We start from the raw sequence: 18,514 nt of genomic DNA, 5'->3' as shown, positions 1-18,514 counted from the left end.
GGAAATGAGCTGTGGGAAAGGCAAGGACTGAATCCAGACTAAGAGAGGAGTCTAATCTGTAAAGAGAAATAACTGGAACTCTAAACTACAAAAACTCTGAAACTTGCCTAAAACAACATTTAGGGTGAGAAATTACATTTTGTTATCTATTTCTTGAGTGCATTAAGCCTAGTTTGTGTGTTTCATTTAATTTGCTCAGTTATCTGCTTTGTTCTGTTTGCTATCCCTTATAATCACTTAAAATTTACCTTTTATAGTTAATAAACTTATTTCTTGTTTATAACATAACCCAGATTGTGTAATTCATATCGGGGGGGAGGGGAGTTGTGCATATCTCTCCACATTGAGGGAGAGGGCGAATTGTGTGCAGATCTTTCTATATAGTGCAAGACAATATTATCTTGGGTTTACTCCCCAAAAAGGGGTGTGCACTTGAGTGCTGGGCAATTTCCTACCTGAGACTTCTCAGAGAGCTGTTTGCAGACTCTGTGTGATTCTACAGGTGTGTCCCTACCTGTGTGTGTGCTGCCAGAGGCCGGAAAGCATGATTCAGCAAAACGGGGAGAGGGAGCCCAGGCTAGTTGAGCAGGCGGGCGCAGTGAAACCTCAGCGCATTGGGTGGCATCCCAGACCAAGAGTGGGGGGGTCCAACCCAACACACTTGGGTCACATTTCTAAGCTTTTCGCTGAAACCATTCGGTCTAGACACCTTGTTTTTTAAATGAAAGCTGAGAGTCTCCTCTAATCATATGAATCTAGAGGCTGGGACTTCATGAAAAGCACCAGATATTTCAAGACTTACAGTAAAATCACAAGAGTTTGCAGCATTGCTGTGTTAATGTTATGCTGAATCTGTTTTCGGTGTATGGTCCCTTTAAATCCCTAAGAAGGCAGCCTGGTTGTCCATTTTAAGGTTATATGCAGTGTTGTGATACTCTCAGTACATTTCCCAGATCTAAAGAAGAGCTCTGTCTAAGTTTGAAAGCTTGTCTCTCTCACCAGCAGAAGTTGGTCCAATAAAAGCCATAACCTCACCCACTTTGTGTTTTCATTTTAAGGCTGTCCATATTGGAGATCAGTTTTAGCTTTGATCAGATGCAGGGCATTAGTGAGTCACTGTCCTCCCTCTGTCATGGTGACTTTGGAATTCTTCTCCAGTTGTTTTCTTTCATCTGAAATAAAATGCATCTAGATACAGACTGAGGCCCCTGAGTCTCAAATGGCTCTTTAATGTGTCTCCTGCAGCTCTTTGCAGCACATGATATTACAACACTGATTTAATTATTAACCAGTCAGGATGCTTTTACTATGTTGTTAACTAATTGTAGACGATAAAATAATAAGACTTGGTCAGTCATTTTGCTGTGAGAATTACATATAGAAGCTAAATATTTACCCTGTCATACTGTTTAAATAGGAATACATAGCACTATGAAACAATGAATTCACACTACTGTGACTCTTCTGGGTAATGTTGATCGCTAATTTGGCTCCTGAACCACTGAGGTCTGAGTATCGCTGCTCTAAAACAAAAGACGCAGGTTGTTGTGTGTGTCTGAAAATACAGAACAGGCACCCCCAAGGATGCAATGAGCAAATGTGGTCAAAGAAAGCAATACCCTGCTCTCACGCCAGGCACCACCATGCTCCAGCAGACCCACTTGGAGATCAGCGTGGAGATAGACAAATGTCCCTGGCCTCTCTCTGCCTTTCTCCTTTGTGCGGGGTAGGGAGAGAAAACAGCTTCTTTACTGTTTAGCGTCTAAATCGCCAAGCTTCCAATTGGCAAGGAGAGCAAAAAACAGTCACATTTACTCTAGACTTTGTGCCTTGTGTCCTCAGAGCTGCGGAGCTGCATTTCAATGAAGTAGTCGCAGAGACTAGTAGCAGTAACACGCCCACCTGGTCCGACAGCATCTCAGTCCAGTCTCACCACAGTGGTGTGGTTTTGGGGTTTTTTGTGTGCACCTGTTTAAGTGGGGTGACACTTAGCTGTGGATGCTCATGTTTGGCTGATGGCATGGTAGGAAATGGCTTGCATGGATGGCTTTCCAAGAACAGGGCTGGTCTGTTGGCAGAGGGCGGTGCACACACAAGCTTGCAATCCCACCATGTAAGCGGCAGTGAGATGTGAGTGTAGAGGGCAAGGGCTGTGCCAGGAAGAAAGTGCCGTATCTCTGGCAAACAGATTGCCTCCGTTTAACCCCACAGCACTCAATTGAACTGTAACTAACTAAAGCAATTCTTCTGCCAGAAGGCAAGTGCCCCACTGCACCTTCCAAACCTGCTTATGGTTGCATAAGACTGGAACTGCAGAGTCGGAGGTTGCTATGACAACTTCCATCCTCGAGTCTCCGTCTCCCTCTCAGTAGAAAACTTTGTGTGTGTGTGTGAAGGAGAGAGAGAGCAGAGCACACACTATAGTGATGGACAAATAACTCCCTTGTTTGGGGGGGCTGTGATGCTCCCTGAGTTGTGAGGCACCTTACCACTACCTGCCCTTTGCATGAAGCAGTCTTCTCTGTGCTTGCTGTGGATCAGCTCCCTGAAACCAAGAGCCTCTGGCAGCACAAGCACAAGGGATACTCCTGCTAGTATCCAGGCCTCTGCCGACCTTGCACTCTCCATACAGGTCGCGACAGGCACACGCCAACCCCTGAATACTCGGAGGGTTCCCTGGAGTGTCCAGCCCCTCATTCACTGAACACTTTCAGAATAACTGGGCCTCCTGTCCCCCCAGGAACAACACACACCAGTGTGTAAGATTCAACTCAGGACCAGCACTTTGCTTAGCAGCACAGCACTGATGTATTTATTGTGAAAACAAGAATAAGTTTATTATCAAAGGGCAGAGTCAAGTCATAAGGAATATGAATGTTGGCAACAAGTGGCCATATGTCAAATAAAGTCATAACAGGCTTACATTTCTTTGGGCAGGAATCATGTTTTCAAGCTTTTCTTTGCAACTATGAGGGCTAGAAACGTAAAACTTAAAATTTAAAATTAAATCTGAGGGTTTCATATCATCACATTAATAAAATTTTAAAAATTGGGATCTGGGGCTTTAAGCAAAGCACCAAATATCCCGTGGCTCACAATAAAATTGCAAGAGTTGGCAACAATAATGTCAGGTGGCACTGCAAAGTTGGACTGAGGTTCATTGGCAAGGCTGTTTTTGTGAGCTGGAGGGTTCATGAAGGGGATTAGCAGGGGGTGATGCGGGTGAGGATTTAAATGCACTGGCAGAGCTGTCGGAGGGGGTGGGTCTCAGGGCTAGAATAGTAGGGGAACTGCAGGTCATGATTTAGGTGCATTGGTAGAACAGGGAGGGGTGCCCAGGACTGAATTAACAGGAGGCTGGGACGGAGGTCACTAGCACGGTGAATGTGAAGTTTGTATAGTGTCTTCCCATCTGGGCTATTTGTTACCTCAGTTTCATGAGCATCGATTTCACCTCAACATTCCAGGTAGCATGTCCTTTGCAGATGTCTTTGGCTTTCAATCCTCATTGAGCACATATTGTCACCAGCCAGGGGGAACTGAAATGCAGTATGTATCTTTCTGTATATCTGTGTCTCTTTCTCTGGGATTAAAATAGAATAAAGTGCTTTTCAAAGAAACTAGCAAGGAGGGTGAGGTTTTTTTTTTTCAGGTGGCTATATAAGCTTTCTAGAGCCAATCTCCCCTCACCCAAAAAAATCAATATTAACTTCATTAACTTTCTTTCTATAGTCTTTTCTTAAGGCAGGGACAGGGAAGTAAACTGCAAATGCCCAAATGGAGAAATAGAGTAAGACGGTAGGACCCTTGACGCAGAGAGATAATTCAAGGGTAGATTAGCTGTGTATTATGTGGAGCAGAGGTAGGATTGCCAATTGTCTAATCACACAAACCCAAACACCCTTGCCCAGCCCCCTTTCCCGCCCCTTCCACGAGGCCCCACCCCACTCACTGCATCCCCTCTCCCTCCATCGCTCGCTTTCCCCCATCCTCACTCACTTTCACCAGGCTGGGGCACGGGGTTGGGGTGCAGGAGAGGATGCGGGCTCTGAGCTGGAGCCAAGGGGTTCAGAGTGTGGGAGGGGGCTCTGGGCTGAGCCTGGGGCAGGGGGTTGGGATGCAGGAGGGGGTGCGGGTGCAAGCTCTAGGAGAGAGTCAGGGTACTGGAGGGGGCTCAGGGCTGGGCCAATGGGAGCTGCAGAGTTGGCGCTAGGGGCGGGGGCAGCACACGAAGACCTCCTGCCCACTCCCAGAGTCCGCAGGGACATACTGGCCACTTCTGGAAGGGGTGCGGGGCCAGAGCAGGTAGGGAGCCTACCTTAGCCCTGCTGGACTTTTAGCAGCCTAAAATCTCCTGGTTTGGCTCCAGTAGCCTCTGGGAGATGGAGCCTGATTCCAAGAGACTCCTAGCGAAACCGGGAGGGTTGGCAATGCTAAGCAGAGATGAATATACACAGTTCATGTCCTAATTAGCTGTAAAATGATTTCCTGCACTGCACAAATGCTCATAGTTTCCCTCTTTCCTTTCTTCTCCTTGTTTTGTCCGAGAGTTCTAATCCCCATATAAATTGTAGCTCGCTTTCTCTGTGCTCTGGCACTGCAAGGAGTGGGACTCCAGTTAGTTAGTTTGCTACTAATTAAAGTTGTTTCTGCTGTTCATTTCACAGATGCAGTCCTCTTCCACTTTTAAGGAGAGCGGTGGTCACAGCCAGTGGGAGCTTTTATTAATCCAGTAGTCTCTAGCACTGAAGGCAGAAAGTTCTGTTGCTAATTGGATTATTGTGGGATTATTTGGAGAGGAGAGAAGCTTCTCAAAGCAGAGGAAGGTCAGGAGTATATGGAAGTGAAAAGAAGGTAACAATAACTTTGTACTACACATGTTCTGTGAACTTTGATCCAGAACACATAGAAAGCACATTGGGTCTGATTCCCTATGGCCCTGCACTTTGTATGGTCACTTACACACATAAACCACTGCTGTGTCAGAGTGGTAGCAATTTACATCATTTATATAGGCTCTATTTTAATCACAAGTTATTGGGGCTTGATGCAGGCATCACTGGGTGTAATTGCATGGTGTGTGTTATGCAGGAGGCCCAATTGCATGATCAGAATTGTTCCTTCTGGCCTTGAAATCTATTCATTTAAAGAGCGAGGTGATGGTGAAGTTGGCCCCATGTCAGCACAGCTGTTTGTAGCTTTCATTTTGAAACCTGAAACTGGGCCATGTTCATCCAGATCTGGATTTCATTCAAAGCTTGAAATTCAGATCAGGCTTGCAGACAGGTTCACAAACATTGGAGCAGCCCTGTTTCCTGAAAATTAGAGCTTGCAGATGAGCTCCATATTGAATTTTGGGGCTCATTCAAACTTCAGATCAAACCCTGGAGGCAAACAAATTCACACAGTCCTTCTGGTAGGTACCCTACATCTTCTACTTAACAATATAGTGCTCTGTTTTAGCACTGCCAGCTCTGATTTTATTGCACATCTAGTGATATTTGACATTTCACTTAAAACCCCAACTTTTTTAAAGTAAGATTTTAGCCCTTTTATTTTCAAAGGAAAGCTTGAAAATGTGACCCCAATGTACCTAAAGGCTCAAAAAATCAAACAATAAAAAGAACCCAAAATAATTTTTTATCTCATTATTTTGGGGGGAGGTTGACTCATAATTTTTGAATGCTTGTGGCTGGCATTGTAGTTGACAATGCTGCATTTATAACAACTGGGCCCAAATGGCTTTGTTCCATATGAGTTATCAATTCTCCCCCAGACTTTCATACCACGTGGACTGTTATTCACTCATGCAATAACTTACCTCCCAGGGTAAGCGTTCAGACTTTGCAATTAGTTTTCCTTGTAGCCTCTCTCTGTGCTGATGGTTCAGACCCAGCACTGGAGTGGTTGGGAAACAAGGTTTCTATTCCCACTTCTCCCACTTGATTCACTGTGTGACCTTGGAAAAAAAACAACTTGCCTCTCTGCCTCAATTTCCTCATATGTCAAAAGAGACAAATATTTGTATAGTTGTCTCATAGGAGGGTCTGAGGCTAAACTCATGGCTGTTCATAAAGCATCCTGTGGTATTAGTAAAAGCTGATAGAAGTCCAGCATTACTATTATTTATTAGTATGGCTGCCATTTTGCATCTTGAGTACATTATTGCTGTGCTTAGAACAAAAAGAAAACAGGGTGCGGAGAACACGAACAAAACATGGACAAAGGGTACTTCCAGGGCCGACTCCAGGGTTTTGGCAGCCCCAAGCAGCCCAAACCAAAAAACCAAAAAAAAAGCCGCAATCGTGATCACGATCTGTGGCGGCAATTCGGCGGGAGGTCCTTCACTCCCAGGCGGAGTGAGGGACCGTCCGCCGAATTGCCGTCGAATACCTGGACGTGCCGCCCCTCTCCGGAGCGGCCGCCCCAAGCACCTGCTTGAGAAGCTGGTGCCTGGAGCCGGCCCTGGGTACTTCTGAGCTATTCTTTTTCCAAGAATTATAGGTAGTCACAGACTTCAATTAAAAAAAACAGAGGTATTTAATATTGTGACAAAGTAATGAGGCATTTATTTATCCCAAAGGCCTGCTTATTTTCATAATAAAAGGAAAAAATGGTAGGGAAAGAACAGTTATTGTGATTACATAGAAATGGCACAGCTGTGAGATAGTCCAGCAGTTCTATGGGACAGGAATGGGAGGGTAATTCAGGACATTCACCTAAATCACTGAGACATTGAGCCTGATTCACTGCCGTCTATTTTTAACCCTGGTGTGACTCCATTGAAACCAAGCGCTAAGGTGAAATCCATGGATCTGCAATAGTATAACATTGGAGCAACATGGTGGTGAAGCCAGCTTCAGGGAGGAGGCCAAGGGGGATAACAAAGGGATTAATTATCCTTAATAATAGGGAAATCTGGTCCTCGGACACTGACTTCAGGGAGAAAGACCAAGGGAAGTGTCAAAGGGATTAGAACCTCAGTTGCACCACCCACCAGTGAGGTATCTGCTCCAGGAAGCAGAGAAGCAGGGTTGAGAAAAGTCCATCTCTCAGTCACAAAGAACACAGATTTGGCAGTGTTCCTGCTAGAAGAAACCATCTGCAAAGTATTTTCTGAAAATACTGCTCCCAGCATCTCCCGAAGGCACAGGAGGGGGTGAACATGGAAAGGTTTTTTTTAATAGATTTTAAAAACCTAGATCCAAGAAAAGCATTTTTTTTTAATAAGCTGCTTCCTCACCCAGTAGTGCTCTATCCAGTTTGCAGGGCAGATGGAGCTTCAGAATATGAGTATTTACACTGTCCCAGTTTATGTAGCAGCAGCCAGAGCTGCCTGGGCTATAACAGACGTTTCTTAATGGGGACCAAAATAGAACTAGCTGCCAGAGACGGCATCACATGTGCTGCAGAAGGCTGTGGTGTTTTACTCAATGCTTCATGCATTTTTCATGTTTTTTAGATTGTTTCTATGCAGTTTGTTTTGTCTCTGTTTTCCCACCTCCCTCCCATCTTATCAGGCTTTATTATGCTTTTGTTCTGATGCTTTCAAGTGATCCCCTGTATTCACCTCTTCACCCGACTCCTCCGTCAGTTCTTCACACTCCTGTTGTAACTAAACGTTTTCTGGAAGGTTCCAACCCTGACAGGAGGTGATTGGGAGAGAGGGGGAAAGTAGGGTCACAAAATGGAGTGCCAAGGAGTAATAGCCAGATAACCCAGTACTGTGGAAACAGAACTGTGGAAGAGGCCAGGTAGCTGCCATTTTCCCCTCTCTATATGCAGCTCCTGGATGGAAGAAGCCAGCGGGACCCCTGGGGAATGGAGTCTGTGGAACCCCTCATACCATGCTGCATGCCCACAGTTACTGGCCTGCAGGACTCAAGAGGGAGAGGTGTGCACCCCTCCTTGCTCCCATATGCACAATTGTCTGCCTGAAGAAATGGGTGTTGGAAAGAGACTGAAACTCATGACTTGTGCCTGCTCCTACATGTTCATGAAGGCCTTCTACACAGTACAGTACTTTGTACTCAGTGTCAGAGGAGAACAGGGCTTCTCCTTCAGCAGAGAATGCCTTAGAAGTCACCTACTACAAGATAGGCCCAACAAAGAAAGTAACAGAATGCCACTAGCTGTCATCTACAGCCCACAACTAAAACCTCTCCAGCGCATCATCAAGGATCTACAACCTATCTTGAAGGATGATCCCTCACTCTTACAGACCTTGGGAGACAGGTCAGTCCTCGCCTACAGACAGCCCCCCAACCTGAAGCAAATACTCACCAGCAATTACTCACCATCAACTACACAACAAAAACACCAACCCAGGAACCAAACCCTGCTACAAACCCCGATGCCAATTCTGTCCACATATCTATTCAAGGGACACCATCATAGCACCTAACCACATCAGCCACACCATCTGGGGCTCATTCACCTGCACATCTACCAATGTGATATATGCCGTCATGTGCCAGCAATGGCCCTCTGTCATGTACATTGGCCAAACTGAACAGTCTCTATGCAAAAGAATAAATGGACACAAATCTGACATCAGGAATCATAACATTCAAAAACCAGTGGGAGAACACTTCAGTCTCTCTGGTCACTCAGTAACAGACCTAAAAGTTGCAATTCTTCAACAACAAAAACTTCAAAAACAGACTCCAACGTGAAGCTGCAAAACTGGAATTAATTTGCAAACTGGATACCATCAGATTAGGCCTGAACAAAGACTGGGAGTGGTTGGGTCATTACAAAATCTAAACTTAATTTCCCCAATACTAATTTCTCCCTACTGTTACTCAGACCTTCTTGTCAACTGTCTGTAATGGGCCACACTCTTACCACTTTAAAAGTTATTTTTCCTCCCTTGGTATCCTGCTGTTAATTGATTTATCTCATTAGACTGACCTCACACTTGGTAAAGCAACCCACATCCTTTCATGTATTTATACCTGCTCCTGTATTTTTCACTTCATGCATCTGATGAAGTGGGTTCTAGCCCACGAAAGCTTATGCCCAAATAAATGTGTTAGTCTCTAAGGTGCCACAAGGACTCCTCGTTGTTTAGACCACTCTATTTTCCTTCATCAGGGCAGGGGAGATTATAAACCAATGAACTTGGTCCACCAATGGGAGTATAGACACTGATTTCTTTACCCTTAGCTCTATAGCCCTCCTTAGGATAGGGGAAGAATAATACTTTGTATTTCCCTGGCACCTTCTATCCAAGAACCTCAAAGAGCTTTACAAACATAAAGGAATGTAGACTTGCAACTAGAGATGGTTGAAAACTTTCATTCACAACTTCTTTGATGAAAAATGGCTTGTTTCTAAACTGAAAACTTTTGCAAGAAGTTTTAGTTTTTACATTTTTTCAATTTTTTTTTAACAAAAAACAAATATTTTGAATTTGTTTTTCTTTCTCCCAATTCCCCCCGCCCCCGATGTTGATATTTGAGGGGGGTAGGGTGTTCCTCATTTTTCTGTTTTCTTCCCATTTTCCACTCTGTAACCTTTCTGAATACGCAAAGGAAACTCTAAATCTACTACTTGGTAACTTTTCAAAGATGGGCAAAACATTTTGAAAAGCTAGAGTGGCAAAAGGAAAAAAAGGCTGTCTGTGCACTTTGGGGAGGAGGTAAAATCTGGGCATCCTTCATTTTATGCACTCAGTGGCCAAATGAGAGAACCAGGGGGAAATGAAAATTCATTTTTGTTGCATGAAAAATTGTTCAATTTCAAACCTCGTGAATCAGAAACAACTTCAGAATTTTTCACAAAATTGTTCCTCCCTTTTTCAACCAGCTTTATCCAGTCTCCCTGTGAGACAGGTGACTATTATTCTGTTTTACACCCAAGGACAGTGTGACGGGGCAGCCCCACCCCACACTAACCCCAGCGACATCAGACCGGTAGCTCTGACAGAGGAAGTCTTGCCCCGTTCGTACTGGGCATGCTCCAGATGCTCACTGAGTATAAAAGGAGGGAACTCAGCTCAGTCGGGGCTGGCAGCCGCAGGGGAAGGACCTAACCGGGAAGCTCCTGCAGAGGACCAGCCGGCAGGAACAGAGGCTTCTACAGGCTGGCACGAACCCCTGCTGCCCTGCAACCAGGGGTGCTTATATGGACTCTGGCCACTAGGCCGTGCTACCCTGCGACAAGGGTTGATCCTATGGACTCTGGCCAGTAGCCCGTGCTGCCCTGTAAGGAGGGGTGTGAACCCTCACAGCCAGTAAGGCACTGAGAAATCAAATGACTTATCTAAGGAGACACACACAGTCTGTCTCCCAGGCTTGCATCTTATCCTTCCTCCTGTTCTAGGTTAACGCTGTTGATAGCCACTTATTTCCCCATGTTCATGACTAATTGTAACCCCCCCACACTTGAGTGTCCTTCACTAAGTTGAATTAGCTGGGGGCTCTCATTTGTAGGGCTACCCAACTTTGTGCTGCTTATAGTAAGTGTGACATGTAGGGGTGCCAAACCTCCAGGATTAAGTCATATGATGAAACAGCTCTAGGAATACTTCCAACCGAAATTGGCAACTCTACCTGGGGTTGGGGAAAAGAGATGCAGCTTGTTGTCTCCTGTGTAATAACTTTTCAGTTATTCAGGGAGGGCCATAAGCAAGTGAAGTAAATACGAGAAGGGTGGAGGGAAGAGCAAAGATGTGGGGGTGAGAGAATGAGTCTGGTACATTGAATAATGAAGGAGATTAAAATGAATGGGAGAAGAGAGAAAAGCTGATTTAAATATTTAATTTCTCATGTGTTTGCATTGAAAAGGAGACGAAAACCTTGGAACATCCTTTATCTTGAATTAACTGTGTTCAGAGGTGAGAGGCATGCAATTGTCATTTCCCTCATATCCCTGGTTAAGAGAGAACAGACGGGGTCTCACTTAATTGGATCACTAGTCCATTAAGTCAGCATCCAGTAGTCAGCACTGTCTGATGCTTCAGCAGAAGTACAACAATAACAATTATTGCACCTAGCCTATTGTGCAATGCTGTATTGTGATCCTGTAGCAATGAGGTGATGCCGCCATCCTGTTTTGGGAGCACTGCATCTTTAAAAATGGAGGAGCATCCCTTGCAGCTGCTATTTTGTGCTTTGGTTCAAATGCAGACTATTACAGAGCAAGTCACTTTGCTTTCTGTCTGTCATTTAGATTTGGGAGCAGTCAGTTTGAACTGCACTGTTCTCTGGCTTTTCACTTCTCCACACCCCCTCCTCCTTTATTAGAAAAGCCTCTGGTGAAGTTGGAACATGGAGCTTCTCCCATCACCATGTTTGTTCTCCTTCCCTTGACCCTTATTGGTAAATTTTCCCTCTCTGCTCTGCTGACTTATTTTTTCCCAGTTGATCTGAAATGAGCATGGCACTTTGGCCCATCAGCAACCACTGCATCCTGCACAGCACATTCGGCTGCAGAGACAACTTCATTTATGCACCAGCATCAGAGAGTGATCTTGGTGTCATGGTTCAGTGTATAGATGTGTTCGTTGCTGCAGGGCCAGGATATGGAGGAAGAAACATTATTTTTGTGGGCCCGGACCAAATAATGGCTACTGGTTTTGTTCAAATGATAAGAATCTGAAGCGCTGTTCCTATTTCCCTACCTCTCTTATGCTGTCAATATGACCAAGAAGGGGTAGGCGGAGCTCCCTCCAGAACCTGTTGATGCTAGTCGCTAATTGGCCAGAGAGAGACAGAGAGCTGTTTGAGATGTGGAATTTTGTTTCTCTTATCTTGGGCATAATAACCCAGACTTCTTTCTTTGGGCTCTACACTGCTATGGGATCTGTACCATAGTGAGTGTGCTTGCATTCAGAATCATGCAACATGGTTTTCTTACACACGTTAGCTGCCTTCGTGTTCTGGATCACAAGTCAACTATGTACATATACAATGCACTTATATGGCCCCCATTACCATAGTATCTGACTCACACTCACAATCTGATGTGTTTATCCTCACAAAACTCCTGGGAGGAAGAACAGTGCTACTATCCCCATTCTACACATGGGAACTGAGGCACAAAGTGAGGGCTCCACAACACATTGCAATGCTGAGTGTCATAGCACTTAACCTAGAGGCACCTAAAACAAAACAAAACAAAACAAAAAATCTCAGGAACAACACTGTGATTCAGAAAGCCTGAGTTAGGCAGCTGGGCTCCCTGTATAATGACTGGGGAGAGAGAGGCACCTTAGAATCTGATCCATAAAAGCCAGCATGCTAGATGGGGATCCACCTAAGCTAGCCAGTGGGAGATGCTGATGAGAGGAGTATGTACTAAGCCGCACCGCCTCGCAGAGGATGTTGTGTAGGCCGAGAATATAACTGGGTTCAAAAAAGAACTAGATAAGTTCATGGAGGATAGGTCCATCAATGGCTCTTAGCCAGGATGGGCAGATGGTGTTCCTAGCCTCTGTTTGCCAGAAGCTGGCAATGGGCGACAGGGGATGGATCACTTGATGATTACATGTTCTGTTCATTCCCTCTGAAGCACCTGGCATTGGCCACTGTTGGAAGACAGGATACTGGGCTAGACAGACCTTTGGTCTGACCCAGTATGGCCATTCTTATATTCTTATGAGATAGGCACTTCCTCTGCTGGCAATCCATGAATAGGAACCAACCATTGGGAATCAGACAGCGTAAGCACCTAAGACATTTCTTGTGGGAATGGGTTAGGCATCTGCTTTGCTCTGTACTAAATAGCCAGTGGTGGTGGTGTTCACCGTATAACTTTAGAGCACTCACCTGGAAGGTGGGACCCATGTTCAATTCTCCTCACCCATCTCTGCTAGAAGGGGAAGAGAAGATTTGAACAGGGGTCTCCTACCTTTCAGGAGTGTGCTCTAAACACTGAGCTATGGGATATTCTGAGGTAGGAGGGCTCCCTCATTCTGTCCTGTTCCCCTGTGGATAAATGAGTGATTGGAACAAGGGGACTGGTCCCTTGGTCTCCCATCTCCTAGGCAGGTGGACTACAGAGTCATTCTCACTCTTTTGCTGGCTCTCTGGCTCTATTTATCCACAGTGGAAGAGTCATTTGTGAGTGGGGACCGAGAATGAATGACTAAAGACAGGTTCTCAATCTCCTGTTCAACTCCTTTCTCCCCCTTTGGCAGAGAGGGGGAATTGAATCTGGGTCTCCTCCAGCCCCAGCGAGTGCTCCAACTTCTTCTTAACGTATGCACAACATGCCTCAGGTGGCACGTGACCAGGATTCCTCACCGAATTTGGTCCGCTGGTTGGATCATTAGCTTCCCTGGCCCAGCTCATGTACTGACGGGGAGCGCGACGTGAACACTGATCCATGCCCCCCAGTGCTCCCACTAATGGGATACAAGGTATAAAGTGAGTGGTAGCCAAATGTTCCTGGTTCATGCATCCTTCTGGAGCTTAGGTGGGAGATAGATGCCTAGAGTAGGGCAATGTACATGCCTCAGGGTCTAAAATTTTGGTGCCTAGGGAACTTTGACAGCAGAAAGATAGGCACTGAGTGAGGTAAGGCAGTAACCAAGCAGCAGTTTTGTGGGTCACAGCGGTGCTGCATGCAAGGACTTAGGAGCTTAACTGGTGCCTAAATTGCTTCCTGGGTCTCATGCAGAGAGATTAAGTGACTTGCCTAAGGTCACACAGGAAATCTGTAGCAAAGCAGGGACTTGAATCCTGGTCTACTGAGTCCCAGGCAAGCACATGAATCACTGGGCCATCTTTCCTCTTGTGACCTGTGTGACTATGCTAGAAAAACATAAATAAAAATCAAAGTGCTATTCATAAAGATGTATAGTTTATTTTTACTTTATTAATACAATTGATTGTTTTATTTACCCATTTGGTGACATCAAATGGATCCAAGGGCACCTGACAAAATCTGTTCAGATTATCTCTTGATATAATTGCAGGAACTGATTTGCAAGTCTGGAAATCTTTTATCTTATCTAGGTTCCCATCCAGCACCCATCAACATGGTATCTGGGCACCTTTCAGGAAAAGATATCCAAATCCAATTTGGGTTTTCATGAAGAAGGCTGTCTTTCAAGCTGTAACCTCGCTTTTGTTTATCTGCTTCTTCTTCGTCTTCACCTGCATTAGGTATAGAGTAACCTACCTTGATTAGGGTTAGACATCATGGTGGTGATATAGCCTACACCCCATCTACTGTACAGCTTCTGCCTTTGATAACACTGGTGGAGCTGCATCATGCACTCTGTCAGCGGAAGGTAAGTTCAGCTTCCATAGCCCATCCAGTCCTAGGCCTCTCTGATAATACTGCCAGTGACTGTTATAGAATCATAGAGTTTAAGGCCAGAAAGGACCACCAGATAGTCTAGTGTGACCTCCTGTATATCACAGACCACCAGACAGCACCCGCACACTAGACCCAACAATGGAATGAAACCAAAGCATTACAGCCCACATGAGACTAGACTATTATGTGCCACAGGCAGAGATAGGAGCGTCTGAGCTACACCAGCTCTTGAGGCCCCTAGCAGTGGCAGAGAATTGATTGAGAGAGACCCAAATAATCCTGGCAAGTGGCCCATACCCCATGCTGCAGAGGAAGGCCAAAAAAACCCCAAGGTCACTGCCAATCTGACCTGGAGAAAAATTCCTTCCTAATCCTACATATGGCGATCAGTTAGATCCTGAGCATGTGAACAAGAACCATCCAGCCAAGCACCTTGCAGAAAGACTTCTTGGTGTCACCTCACTGCACTGGCCCACCCCACCTCGTGTCCCATTTTCTCCAGCCTTGGCCATCTCTGATGTGTCAGAGAAAAGAGACCAAAAAAAAAACCCCCATAATACACTGGGTGGGGGGGAAGTCCCTTCCTGCCCCCCTGTAGGTGATTGGCTGAAGTCCTGAAGCATAAGCTTTAGGAAAATAAGACATAAACCAGAAGGGATGTCCCCCTCAGAGTTGCCGAGCCCTGTCCCCCACCATCATAAGCAACTCCGTCATACAATCCTACTCAATTTTGTCCAGCTATCCCTTAAAATGAATTAAGTTGTTTGCCCCCACAACTCCTATTGTGAGACCATTCCAGAACCTCACCCCTCTGATGGTTAGAAACTGTCTTCTAATCTGCAGCCTGATTTTATTCCTGGCCAGTTTATATCCTTTTGTTCCCGTGTCAGAATTGTCCTTTAGTTTAAATAGCTCTTCAGCCTCCCTGGTGTTTACCCCTCTGATATATTTATAGAAAGCAATCATATCCGCTCTCAGCCTCCTTTTTGTTTGGCTAAACAAACCAAGCTCTTCCCGTTCTCTTGGGGTGATGATTTTGTGCTGTTGATCCTTATCTGCTAGAAACTGGGTGGTGGGGGCCCCATGCTCATCTTATTTAGACCACTAAACAGCTATCCTATAGTGACAGCTTTTGGTTCCTGTTCACCTGTATTCAGTTTGAATTGGTAACCTAGAGGTAAAAGGCATCATATTCCAGTTTTTAAAAAAATGTCCTGAGCTATCCAGTCCCCACCCCTGGTATGTGTCAAGATGCCAGCTGAGACCCGGTAGTTGAAGGAGTCCTGATCTTGCTGTATGAAAGGAGTGTGAAGGATTGAGCCTACCTACCTTATAGCGCCCTCTTCTGGCTGAATGCACGCTGCAAACCTAGCTCCCTCCCTGGGGAAATCCTGCCGGAGGGGCCCCTCACAGAATCCAGGAAGAATAGTCTCCATTCCGATTAATTGCTGTGGGTTTTATTTCATGCCTTCTTAATAAAAACAAGATCAAAGTTTCATAGCCTTTCCCCACTAGGTCTGTACAAGTTAAGTCCCTTCTCCCTCCACCCCCCAAGTCTGTCTCTCACCCTAAGCGTTCCTCAGCCCAAAGCTCCTCACTCTTTACCTCTGAGCCCTTTGCACTAACAGGACTTTTCCAAGTCTCTCTTCTGTCCCTCTGTTTCTTGGAGCTGCTCCTCCTTGGAGCTGCTCCTCCCAGCCGTTGCTCCAGCCCAGGTCTGGCTGACCCCGCTCCCATTTCCTGCTCTTCCTTTTAAGAGGATCAGCCAATTGAGTTGCCGGTCATTTTTCCAGGCGACGCAGGTCGGGCTACTTAGCCAGCCAGCCACCTGGAAGCCTCTGACCTTATACTTTCCCATACCTCCTGTCCTTGAGTGGTCCTGTCAGGCACTCACCACAGGGCCCCTAGTAGTCTTCAGTTCATGACAGGAAGTTGGCATTCTGATGGTCACTCCCGGGTCAATGCTCTATTCAAAACTGAAAGGGTTGTAAGGGTAAGTATCAGTATGTCACATGGGCATTTGAGTTTTTCATGGTTTGGAGCCACCTTAGAGCCACATCATCAGTGACCAAGACAAAGGGTTTTCCAAACAGAGAGTACCTCAGTGCCTTTACAGCCCAGTGTGTGGTCAGGCATTCCTTCTCAAGGACCAAGTACTGTATCAGGTTTCCCAGAATAAAAGTTTTCTACTTATATAGAGGGTAGGGTGTTCTTCTCCATGGAAGGTTTGGGATTACACTGCACTCACAATGTGGTGCAAGGTGTCAGGGTGTAGAACGAATTCTCTAGAGAAATTGGGGCTGTGCATTATTGGCTTGTTGCATAGAATCTGTTTAATTTTTCCAAAATGCTTGATCACACAGGGGAGCCCACATGACCTCTCAAGGGGCTGATTTTTTAAAAGGTCATAAGTGGTGCAGCCAATTGGGCAAAGTTTGGTACCAGTCTTCTATAGTACCTGGCAAGACCTAGGAAGGTCTAGACCTGCTTCATAGTTCTTGATATGGGAGTGTTTGCTAGGGCTTCAACTTTGTCCACTGGGGTTGTACCTTTCTGTTTCCTACTAGATACCCCAAATATTTTATTTCCCATTTCCTAACCAGGCACTTCTTTGGATTTGCTGTGGATGGCCTCCCATAGGGCTTGAAAGACACCTGCTAGGTTTTGGTGGGCCAGTCCTGATGATAGAACATCACATCATCAAGGTAGGCTGCAGCATAGCGATGATGGGTCTGCAACTCCTGGTCCATCAGCCTTTGAAAGGTAGCCAGGGCCCCATGCAATCCAAAGGCCATGCTAATGAATTGGAATAGACCAGGTGGGGTAGGAAAGGTGTTTTTTCCAATGGGAGTAAGAGGAATTTGCCAATAGCCCTTAATTAAATCTAATGCTGTGATAAAGCAGGCTTGACCGAGGCAATCCATTGACTTGGAGCATCAGATATCTAGAAATCTACCCAAAATTGGGCAGTCCTGGCTAACTTTGGTACCAAAACTAGCGGACTACACCAGGGACCACTGGACTCCTTGATTATTCCCAGTCTTAACATTTGCTGTGTTTCCTGAACTAACGGGTTTTATGCCTTCTGGGAGGGGCTTGGCCCCCAGCTCTATACAATGCAGCGAGCTACTAAGGAGGTTCATTCTGATAGTGGGGAGAACACTTCCATGTAGACTTTCAGGAGGTTGTTTGCCTTCTCCACCCATCAGACAGCCTGTCCCCAAGTGGCACCTCTCCTATCCCTATTTCAGCTGGTGTAGGGAGCTGAGGACCCAGATCCTCTTCGCCCTCCTTCAGGTGGATGAAGAGGCATTTCTGGACCTTCCAGGGTTTTAACAGATTTATGTGATAAATCTACTTTGGTTTTTGCGAGCCAGGGCAATAGATTTCACAGTCTACTCATCCCATGCAACGGAGCACTTCATATTATCCCTGCCATTTGGCCAGGAGCTTGCTCTCTGAGCTGGGAAGTATTTAGAATTTCCTGGCTCTAACCCCCTTATTTTATTGTTGCATCTGGGCCTGCAAGACGTTAGTTCAGGCAAAGTGGCCCCCGCATTCTAACCTTTCCCTTGTTTGAATAACGTATTGGAGGTTATTGGTAGAGCAGGTGGGGTGAACTTTCCAACATAGACTTAGTTAGGGTAACTCTCTGCGAGGCTGTCTCCCATAAAGGAACTCCAAAGGGGAGAAGCCTGTGGAGGCCTGCAATACCTCCCACACTGCAAACAAAATATAGAGAAGCAGTTGGTCACAGTCTTTGGCCTCTGTTCCACAAAATTTAACATACTGTTAAGGGTCTTATTGGCCCACTCTCCATGCCAGGCTTTTTGAGAGTGGTAGACTGAGATCTGGAGTGGTTTTACTTTCAACAATGGCCACTCTTGGAACACCTGGGATGTGAAATTCATCCCCGATTAGTGAGGATTTTCCACAGGAAGGTCAACCCAGGAAAATCCAAGGGTGGAGGCAAAGGAATTTCATAAAGGAATTCAGGTGGTGTAGTCCACCAGTACCAAAATAAACTTGTGACCTGAGGCACTCTTCTCCAGAAGGCCTAGTAATCAATCTCTACCCATTCAAGGGGGATTGCAATGATGGGTAGGGGGTTCAAGGGCCCAGCCATGACTTGTTGGGGTAACTTTTTGGTAATTGGGGCACAATATGCAGAAATTGCCTACTTCTTTATGTATCCCTGGCCAAAAGAATAGACCCAATAGAAACAATCTTTCTTGGGTTTTCA

This window comes from Malaclemys terrapin, chromosome 1, assembly GCF_027887155.1.
Source record: "Malaclemys terrapin pileata isolate rMalTer1 chromosome 1, rMalTer1.hap1, whole genome shotgun sequence".
Taxonomy (NCBI): Eukaryota; Metazoa; Chordata; order Testudines; family Emydidae; genus Malaclemys; species Malaclemys terrapin.
The sequence above is the reverse complement of the archived record's forward strand: the minus strand, read 5'-3'. Positions refer to the sequence as shown.